This window comes from Mus caroli, unplaced genomic scaffold, assembly GCF_978045245.1.
Source record: "Mus caroli unplaced genomic scaffold, Mus_caroli_1 scaffold_10, whole genome shotgun sequence".
In the NCBI taxonomy this organism is placed as follows: Eukaryota; Metazoa; Chordata; class Mammalia; order Rodentia; family Muridae; genus Mus; species Mus caroli.
In genome coordinates, this window is record NW_028227265.1 from 60,574,627 (window position 1) to 60,585,283 (window position 10,657).

Consider the following 10,657-nt stretch of genomic DNA (forward strand, 5'->3'; position numbering starts at 1 on the left):
TGAGGCTGTGTGTTTAAGCCAGCTTCACTGTATACCACATTTTCAAAGAAGGAGGCGCCGGGCGTGGTGGCGCACGCCTTTAATCCCAGCACTCGGGAGGCAGAGGCAGGCGGATTTCTGAGTTCGAGGCCAGCCTGGTCTACAAAGTGAGTTCCAGGACAGCCAAGGCTATACAGAGAAACCCTGTCTCGAAAAACCAAAAAAAAAAAAAAAAAGAAAAATCAAAGAAGGAGGCTCTAAAGGAATGAACTTGCTAGCCAAAGATAGGGCAGAGAGAGAGAGAGAGAGAGCTTCTTTCTTCAATATTCACTATTTATGTGGACTGTCACCAGAAGGTGTGGCCCTTATCTCCTCAAAAGACCCAGAAGGGTCTTCCTATTTCATAAGTTTTAATTAAGAAAAATCTCTCACAGGTATATGCAACTTTTTGGGTTTTAGTTAATTTGTAGTCAGTTTATCTACCAAGAATAGCCATCATAACAGACAAGACAGAAAAACTTGGAGATATTTCTTACCAGCAGAAAGCACGGAAATCATTTAACAAAAATAAAAAACAAAAGACAGGAAGCATGGGGGTTTTCTTTAGAGTCTGGACACATTCACATAGAGTTCTGCCTGATTTAGTGGTGTTCTTGGCTCAGCATTGGACAGAAACATATACAATTCATTTTAAAAGACAGAAGGAAATGTCTCTGGCATGTTCATCTTGTACCTCAAGGTCATAATTGAAACTCATATGTTAATTGTACCAGGGAGAATAAGACCACTACCACGATTTTGAGACAATTTGAACCACCTAAGAGCTGGCCATCAACTGGATCCTAAGTCCTGTAAAGAAACCAGGCCTGAATCCACTTCTAGTGCCTCTTTTAAGTGGTAAAATCACAAGCTTCTGCCAAGCAGGTTTACAGAAAACAGACAATGAGACAATAAGAAAATACAGGAATAAACAACCAAAGAAACAAAAATGTGGTCACCAGGAGGGTCAGGTATGTTCAGGGTGTTCTCAGAAATATGAAGAGGCCAGGGGTCAGACAGATCAGGCTCCAAGAAAAAGACTTAAATAGAGCAAATCAATAAATGGGGTATTTTGAGCAATACAGCATAATGGCTCCTGCTTTCAAAATGGAGTCAGGTAGGTTCCTCACAAGTAAATGACACTGTGGATGTAGCTTACTTAGGAGCCAATACTACCTGTTAATTATGGCCAATACTACCTATTAATTATGATGTATGCTCTTAAAGGCAGATGTATCAATGCAACATTCTCGCAAACATACAGGAAAAGTCACCTATTAGCACAGTAGATATACTTAGATGAACAGCTATGCTGAGCTATATTCTATGCTCAGAAGAGCATTCTATGCTTTTGCCTCTGAGCAGGCTGGCTCAGAGGAAGGCCACAGCTGCTTCCATGCAGTACCAGAGAGAGTTCATTTTAACTAACCCTGGCGGCTGTCTGTCTCAGGATTGTGACAACACCAAAGATTATGTTGAGTATTTTTCTTCATAAATGAATGGGGAGAGATTTTAGACATTAATTGGTATAAGCACCACTGAAATGGCCGTCAAGGCACTGGAGAGATGGCTCAACGGTCTAGAGAGGTGGCTGCTCTTCTAGAGGATCCAAGTTTAATCCCAAGTATACACTTGTTCTATCCTTCATTTTTATTTTAGTTACATGGCTATCTGCCTAGTTGTGTCTGTACGCAGTACCGGCAGAATCCAGAAGAGGGCGGAAGATACCAACCATTGGAGTCACGGCACATTGTTAGCTACCTGTGTTACTGAAATGGAACCTGGGTCCTCTGGACAGCACTCAGTGCTCTTATCTGCCGAGCCAACTCTCCAAGCCCTCTTCTTTTAATTTAAAGGTTTTTTTGTACGTGTTCTTTGAAATATATTGCATCTCATACACCCTTCCTTGTCCTCCCTCCTTCCCTTCCCAAATTCTTCCTTGTCATACATGAGTAAGAACACTCTTTTTTTTTTTTTTTTTTTTATTTATTTATTACATGTAAGTACACTGTAGCTGTCTTCAGACACACCAGAAGAGGGAGTAAGATCTCGTTACAGATGGTTGTGAGCCACCATGTGGTTGCTGGGATTTGAACTCTGGACCTTCGGAAGAGCAGTCGGGTACTCTTACCCACTGGGCCATCTCACCAGCCCCAAGAACACTCTTAATATATGACTACAACCTGCTGAGTCTTTTGTTGTTGTTGTTGTTTGTTTGTTTGTTTGTTGTTTATTGTGTGTATATAATTTTAGAAGTGATTACATTGCATTAAATGGCCAACTAGGGAGCGTATTCCTGCCTCAGGCAGATTCTCTGACTTGCAGATGAATTGAACTATTTAATGAACAGTGGGAGTCTAACCCCTCTAATGACCTAGGCTGCTTTGGACAGCAAATATGATAAAGATTAGAAACCTAGGGGTGGAAAATACACGAGCAGTTGAGAACACGGCAGATTTTCTGAGGGCACCCAGGTTTCCTTCCCAGCACATTCAGCAGCTCACATCTATATCCCTAACTCCAGATTCAGGGAATCTGAAAAAATCTGTTCACCTCCTAGGCAGGCATAAATTCACCAGGCAGGAATGAGGCAAAGTCACATAAACAGGCAAAACTCCCATATACATGAAATACAAGTGAAATACTTTTTCTTAAAATGAAGAAAAAGAGGAAGGGGTGGGGGGAGACACCTGGCACCATAAAGCTTATTTTTTTCAAGCTTGGTGTGGTTTTGCATTCCTTTAATCCCAGCAAGCAGGACAGAGAGGCAGAAAAACTACTGTAATTTTGAGGAAAGCCTGTGCTATATAGCCAACACTCACTCACACACACACACACACACACACACACAAGGAAAGAAGAACAAAACTAAATAATAGAGGAAAAGGAGCATGGGAGAATTGGGAGAGTGTAAGACCTCTGCTCTAGAGCTACAGTTAAAACACACCCCTTCCTGGGTTCCTCTACTGGGAAGGGGAGACTTTACTGTGTTCTGATCTTCCACAGAACACTTCTGTATCGTCACCTTTCTCTTGCTATGATAAAACTCAACCAGGACCAAGCCAACTTATAAAAGAAAGTATTGGGCTTATAGATCCAGAGTCAGAGACGTTGCTGACATAATAAACACATAACAGCAGGAAGACCTGAGAGCTCACAGTTTGAACCTTAAGTATAAGGTAGAAAATACACTGGGCATGGCCAGAGGCATTCATAGCCAATAAGCCCAGCCCCATGATACACCTCCTTCAAAAAGGCCACACCTCTAATCCTTCCCTAAGAGTTCCACCAACTGGAAAATAAGGATTCAAACATATAAGGCTATGGAAGCCATTTTTATTTAATCAACACATCTTTCTTCAACTCTTAGATAGTGACAGTGATTTTGTAGCTGACCAAATTCTACCATAATCTTAAATGAGACTGTTATGTTTCCAACATACAATGCCACGGGATATGAACCATACGTTCTATCTTCCAATGCTCTATTTTTGTGATGTTGTATATAATAGTCTTACATTTAATCTTCAAAGCAAAGTTTCAGCATCATATCTATAGCCAGCCTGCACTCCTGAAGTGTGGTCCAACTTGTAAACCATTGCTTGTCTTAGTTGTAACTTCTATTTAGGACTCCGAAGGGAAACCACGGGTATCACACCCTGTCTTATTGCTACATGTCCTGGGAAAATTGTTTTTCCAAAGTGAAAATTTCAAGGTAATGTCAGACAATTATAACTTTGGTAGATTTGGGGTATACCTATCAACAGTGATTGCTACATAGGTTTATTTAGAAAAGAAACAATGTTACCAATTAAGGCAGATGTCAGAGTTTCCATTACAGAAAGAGAATTCTTTTACCTTTAATCTCAAGTCATCTCTCTCAACTATACAAATTAAATTTTAACCAGCACAGTACTAAATTCTCCTGTGCCATATTCCAAGAGACAGTGTATGCTTTGCTAGGAAAAGAGGCGGCTCCAAAGAACAGAAGTGCCACGTTTACCTCCCATTCCCAAATGACTTCTGAGTGTGTGTGTGTGTGTGTGTGTGTGTGTGTGTCTGCAGGTACCAGACATGCATGCGGTGCATAGACATACATGCAGCCAAAACACACATACACATATAAAATAAATTAGGAAAAAAAACTGGAAAAAAAATTAGTTGTACTGGAGTTTAGTACAACCAGTCAGTGCATCAGAAAATGGTTATGATGTTGTGATGAGAATATAAAGAAAATTTCCCCATAAGTCAAGGTCGTGGGAATTGGCTTGATTTGCAGGAGACATATGAGATTAGTGTTTCTGCAGAGTGAGTAATGGGAGATTGTGCTGACATGTCAGGTACACTGGGGTGAGACCTAGTTTGTGGTTGTCCAGCCGTAAACACTGCCAATTGCTATTAACGTTTATGTCTGGTGAGCAGCAGTAGACACTGCCAATTGCTATTAACGTTTATGTCTGGGTAAACGAAGAAGAGAAGCTTTGCTTTATTTTCTTTGTACCCCAAATTAAAAAACAAAAAAACAAAAAAACTTAGGTGTCTTTATTTTAATGGGAAAGATCTCCATTGATAAACAGAATAAGTAGTTATCTGTGTCATATTCTAACCTTAAAAAAAAATCGCTGGGCAGTGGTGGCACACGCCTTTAATCCCAGCACTCTGGAGGCGGAGGCAGGCAGATTTCTGAGTTCGAAGCCAGCCTGGTCTGCAGGGTGAGTTCCAGGACAGTCAGGGCTACACAGAGAAACCCTGCCTTGAAAAACCAAAAAACAAAACAAAACAAAAACAAACAAACAAACAAAAAAGAACATGATCTCCATGATCTCTCAGCACTCAACAGCATTTCCAGCCCTGTTTTCAAAACACCTCCACTATCTGCTCACAAAATTATCTGGAAGCATAGACTCCACAAAAATCACATTAGTCCAAACAGCAGCCACACATCTCTGATATCAACTCCTATTCTAGTTCCATTTTATTTATTTATTCCTGTTTGTTTACTTGTATAAATAGCCTGACCAAATCAACCGTAGGGAGAATGGCTCTGTTTGTGCTGTGATTCCAAGTTATCATTTCAGAGATGTACAGGGAGGAACTCAAGCATTTACTCACATAACACCCACAGTCAAGAACAAACCGGGATGAATGACTGCACGGTGGTGCGGGCCTTTAATCCCAGCTCTCAGAAGGCAGCAGCAGCCCTGAGACGTCTGTGAGTGCAAGACAGGTTGATTTTCTTACTGATATCTAGGCCAGCCTGGCCCTGTCTCAAAACCAAAACCATGCAAAGTAATAACAACAAAAACTATTAAGGACTGTCATTAACCTTAAAATTATCAATGTCTTAAATGTGAGAGGAAGCAGGGCAGTGGTGGCGCACACCTTTAATCCCAGCACTTGGGAAAGAGAGGCAGGTGGATTTTTGAGTTCTGGTCTATGGGAGTGAGTTCCAGGACAGCCAGGACTACACAGAGAAACCCTGTCTTGAAAACAAAAACAAAAACAAAAACAAAAAACCAAAGAAACAAAAAATACAAACCAAAAAGAAAAAAAAAAGTGAGAGGACACTCATAGAGAACAATCTACAGAACAGATGGCAACCTAAGCAGGACTGAAATTCGGGCCCATTTTTGGCCCCTGGGTTTTTTCTATTACAAATGTTACGGAGGACATCTTTTAGGGTGTACACCCATTTTTTGATTGTTGCCCATAACTGATGCTTACTGTTTGCTACAGGGAATTCCTGCAATCTAAACACCATCTAAGTAAGCCAAAATGAAGCTTTTCCGTGTTTATCGGGCCAGAGAGTTAACTCTCTTAGCTCACATTCACTCAAGTCTGATACAAACTCCTGATTCATTTATAGGCTGAGTCTTAAAACTGTATCAACATTCATCCAATCATATGTTAAGGGCCTCTGTTGTTCTCCAACCTTAGTTCTGTCCTGCTGGAGACAACAAGATTGTTCGGTCAAACATAGGAGCTTTCTTTATTTGGGATCTTAAATTTCTAAGATCAATGCATTTTTTAAAAACCATTCCTCTAGAATCTACCAATCCTACTAGTAATCAGCTTGTATCTTTAATCTATGAGGCTTTTTTATTAGATTGGATAACAAGATTTCTATGATTCCATTGACTCTCACAGGTATAAATGAACATCAAATACACACTTTTCCAGAAACATTTACACAGTTCACAGAACACTACCAAGAGACTCTTTAGAGATGCTAAGAGTCATTCAGTTGGCACATCAGTTGTAGGCATGGTCAAACACATCAGAAACTCGTCCGGAAGCCAAGGATGGCCGGTAAGTAAGAATACTCGATGATGTCATGAGGACGTGTATTTGAACAAGACTATGTGTCAGTACATCACAAGTGCCTGTAGCTCCACCTCCAGTTATTTGGTTTTCTCTTTGGGGTTTTCCAAACATCCATCTTCACACACAGGTGCCTCCTCACAGCCACACAGAAACAGCAGGGGGAGGGGAGAGAGAAAAACACACATTAAAGCAATGCAGAGAAGAATTTCATTCTAGAACATGGACTGAAATCTCTGAAACTATGGCCAAAATCAATTCACCTTTAGTTATTTAGATCGCCTATTTCCCCCCGCCCCCCAGAGGTAATACAGCTGTGAAGGTTCGTGGGAAGACTAGATAGAGTACCCAAAAATCATCGTATTTTATTTAACTGAAACTGAAAACATAAATTGTCACCGGCAACTATTATGCAAGTGAAATACATCACACTAAATCTTAGCAGACACCACAAAGCAATGATCAGATTAACTTACATTCATGAACATGGCCAGAGAAAAGTTTTCAAACTTTGACATAAGTCTTTAGACTAAGCTATCATTTAATCACAGATGAAAGTATAACATCAAACTTAGTAACTGTCATTGTTTTGGTAAACAGTGACAATTATTGGAACATTTTAAGGTATTAATCTCAAACTGTAATGTATCATATTTTTCCACTTAATATTTTGTCTATTTTCTGTGGCGTGTTAATTCCTTCTATTTAAAAATATATATATATATATTGTGGCTGGAGAGATGGCTCAGTGGTTAAGAGCACTGACTGCTCTTCTAGAGATTTTAAGTTCAATTCCCAGCAACCACGTAGTGGCTCACAACCATCTTTAATGGGATCTGATGCCCTCTTCTGGTGTGTCTGAAGACAGTGACAAAATTCTCACATACATAAAATAAACAAATCTAAAAAGAATCTGTGTGCTTGTGTGCCGTGTGTGCATGTAGAAATCAGAGAACAGCTCACGCATCTCTGTTTTCTCTTTCCTCTACCCAAGTTCTAGAAGTCAAATGCAAGTTCTCAAGCTTGGTAGGTAGCATCCTGAGTTATTAAATGACTTTGGTGCCCTTACTTGGGTTTCAAATATGTTTCCTTGAATGTTGGTGTGTGAATCTTCATATGCCATAGGCCAAGTGTAGAAATCAGAGAATAATGTGTGGGAGTCATGTGGGTCTCTCAGGAACTAAATTCAAGTCATGAGGCTTAGCACCAGCCACCTTTTACCCTCTGTGCCATCTCTCAGGCACACATTGCACTTCTGAGATTCTGTTTACCAGAGTGTCAAAACCACAAGTGTTATATTTAATCTTCAAAATAAGGTAGCGCACATAAATGGGAGAGTATGACTATCATTTTAGCTTTAACTAAGATTTATTATTCAAATTGCCTGTGATCTTATATCCTTGCATAATGATACTGTTTGTGATTTTAAAAGGAGATATAGCTTTTACTGATGGAATAATACTAGAGATGCTATTTGGATGCCAATGGGAAAAGCTGAAAGCGAGAAAACTGCCTATCCTGTACAATTCTCGGAACATGAGCTTGATAGTCAGAGCCTCTGTAAAGAGAACATTCCGCACACTTCTCCAGTCTCTATACATCTGCCTTTGTCTATGTGCCTATAATCACACCACACACACAAACTGCAGAGGAATTTGATTTTAAAACAGTAGCCTCAGAGTACTTAGGTTTTCTGGAACCTCAGAACAATTCTCCTACGGGTACTTTCACATGAAGTACCCATATGAAAAACTATTGATGATACAGACCTCAAAGCAGTGTTCTCCATCACCAGATGCTAGTGAACATGTGCTTTCACCCACAAAGATGATCCAGGTTGACAAAGTCTATCTGACCCAAGTTTTCATTCTCACCTCTTCATGGCTTACGTCCCTGCCTGGATACCTGCAGGGTCTCTGTCAGATTGGTTAGATGGTCAGGGACTTGGGTAGAACATGACTGGCAAACTGATGAGAAAGACATCTGAGAAAGTATGTGAACAGATCTCTTCAAGTGAGCCAAATGCATATGTATAGTTATAGATAAAGGTGAGTGTGTGTGTGTGTATAGACATATATATGTATATAGAGAGATATGTATATATAGGTATATACATACACATATATGTATGTATTCTGTGTGTGTGTGTGTATATATATGTATATGTATGAATATATATATGTATATATATATTGAATATATATATGTATATAGAGAGATATGTATATATAGGTATATACATACACATATATGTATGTATTCTGTGTGTATATATATATGTATATGTATGAATATATATATGTATATATATGAATATATATGTATAATATATTCTATATATATTATACATATATATTATATATTCTATAAGTCCTGTTGCTATAGAGAATCCTGACAACTACACATACCATTAAGTACACATACATACATGAGTTTTTGTTTGTTTGGTTTTGGTTTTCGAGACAGGGTTTCTCTGTGTAGCCCTGGCTGTCCTGGAACTCACTCTGGAGACCAGGCTGGCCTCGAACTCAGAAATCCACCTGCCTCTGCTGCCCAAGTGCTGGGATTAAAGGCCTGCACCACTATTGCCTGGCTTATACATGAGATTTTTAATATATATTTAAATATATATTTATACACATAAAAATTTGAATCATTGTTATTATAAATACCTAGAATGCACATCTATATTACCCTTTACCATAGTGAGTGACAGTTTTAAAGGATTTCTCAGATCAAGAAGAAGTCATTGCCCAACTGGATATACATCAAGAACACATAGAATAGTTGCTGAAACACGGATGGGCAGGTGCCCAGGGCAAGGCTGCTGCCTGAGACTCTGCATTTGGGACAAACTCCCATTACTTTGAAAACCACTGAATAGCTTGATGGCACAAATCAGTAATCTCAGACCTTGAAAGACAGAGGCAGGAGAATCAAGAGTTCAAAGGCTAATAGTAAATTTGAGGCCAGTCGGGACCCTGTGAAAATTTTTCTCTTAAAAAAATATTCAAAATACTCAAATAAATAATTTTAACAAGACATTAATTGCTGCCTCAAACATTGACCATACAGAAGGTAACTTGTAGGGTCAGTTCTCTCCTGCAACCATGTGGGTTCCAAGAACAGGACTTACAGTTGTGCTGACTTGTCAACAAGCACATTTATGAATTGAACCATTCTCTGGCCTTCAAGCAGACATTTCTATTCCTGTATTATACAGTAGTTCCTCCCTTACCCATTTCCATTTTCAATAGTTTTCTTTACCCACAGTCAACTCTAATCCAAAAATAAATTAAGTGAAAACTTCCAGAAATAAATAATTCATAATTATCAAATTGTACCTGATTACCAAGATGAAATTTCATTGCATCCTGACCAGAAGATAATTCATCTCTTGTAAATAGGAAACACAGCATATTCGTGCTATATGTTCTTCTCACTAGTTATTTGGTAGCCATCTTGGTTATCAGATAGACTGCTGTGATGTCATAGTAGTTGTGTTTCAGAAAACCCGTGTATCAGCCTTAACATTGTATCAGAACATCATCCTCACACACCCTACTTCATCCCATTATACGACAGAGGCATTACACTTTTTCAAATTCTGACAAGAAAAATGACAGTACAATACGGGAAGATATTGGGACAGGGATGAGGCTAAGCCAATAGATGTTTGTTCTGGATGCTTGCCGTGGGGTGGGTCCATCCCCAATACTGCATAAAACTGGGCTTGGTGGTATACACACACTACAATTCCAGTGCTTGGGAAATGAAGGTAGGAAGATAAAAAGCTCAACGTTACATGGTTTTATGGTGAGTTCAAAGCCAGCCTGGGTCACATGAGACTGTCTTGGGAGGGAGGGAGGGAGACTAAAGTCACATAACTATTAGTATAGTATATTTTTATAATTGCCATGTTTAATCATTAGTTATTGTCGACTTCTTTCTGTGTAAAATTTGTAAATTAAACTTTATCATAGGTATATGCAAATAGGAATACATTGTATGTAAAATGTATACAGCATACATATATGTAGCTTCAGACATCCACTGGGGATCTTGGAACCCATCCTCTATGGATAAGGGCTAATATTGTGCTTTAATGTCATATTTAGAGATCTTCATTTGCCCTCCTGTGGGGCAGTGGACCATGAGAGGAAGCCTGGTAAGGTCAAGCTAGGGCTTGAAGCCCTGGAGACCCAGAAGTGATGGTAGGAGCTTCGCCTGCTCCTGATTCCAGGGCCCTGGGAAGAACACCTGTGGGTGTTCCAGGGTCTGGGAAGAGAGCACTCTCTCAACGCTAACCAGCCGCCTA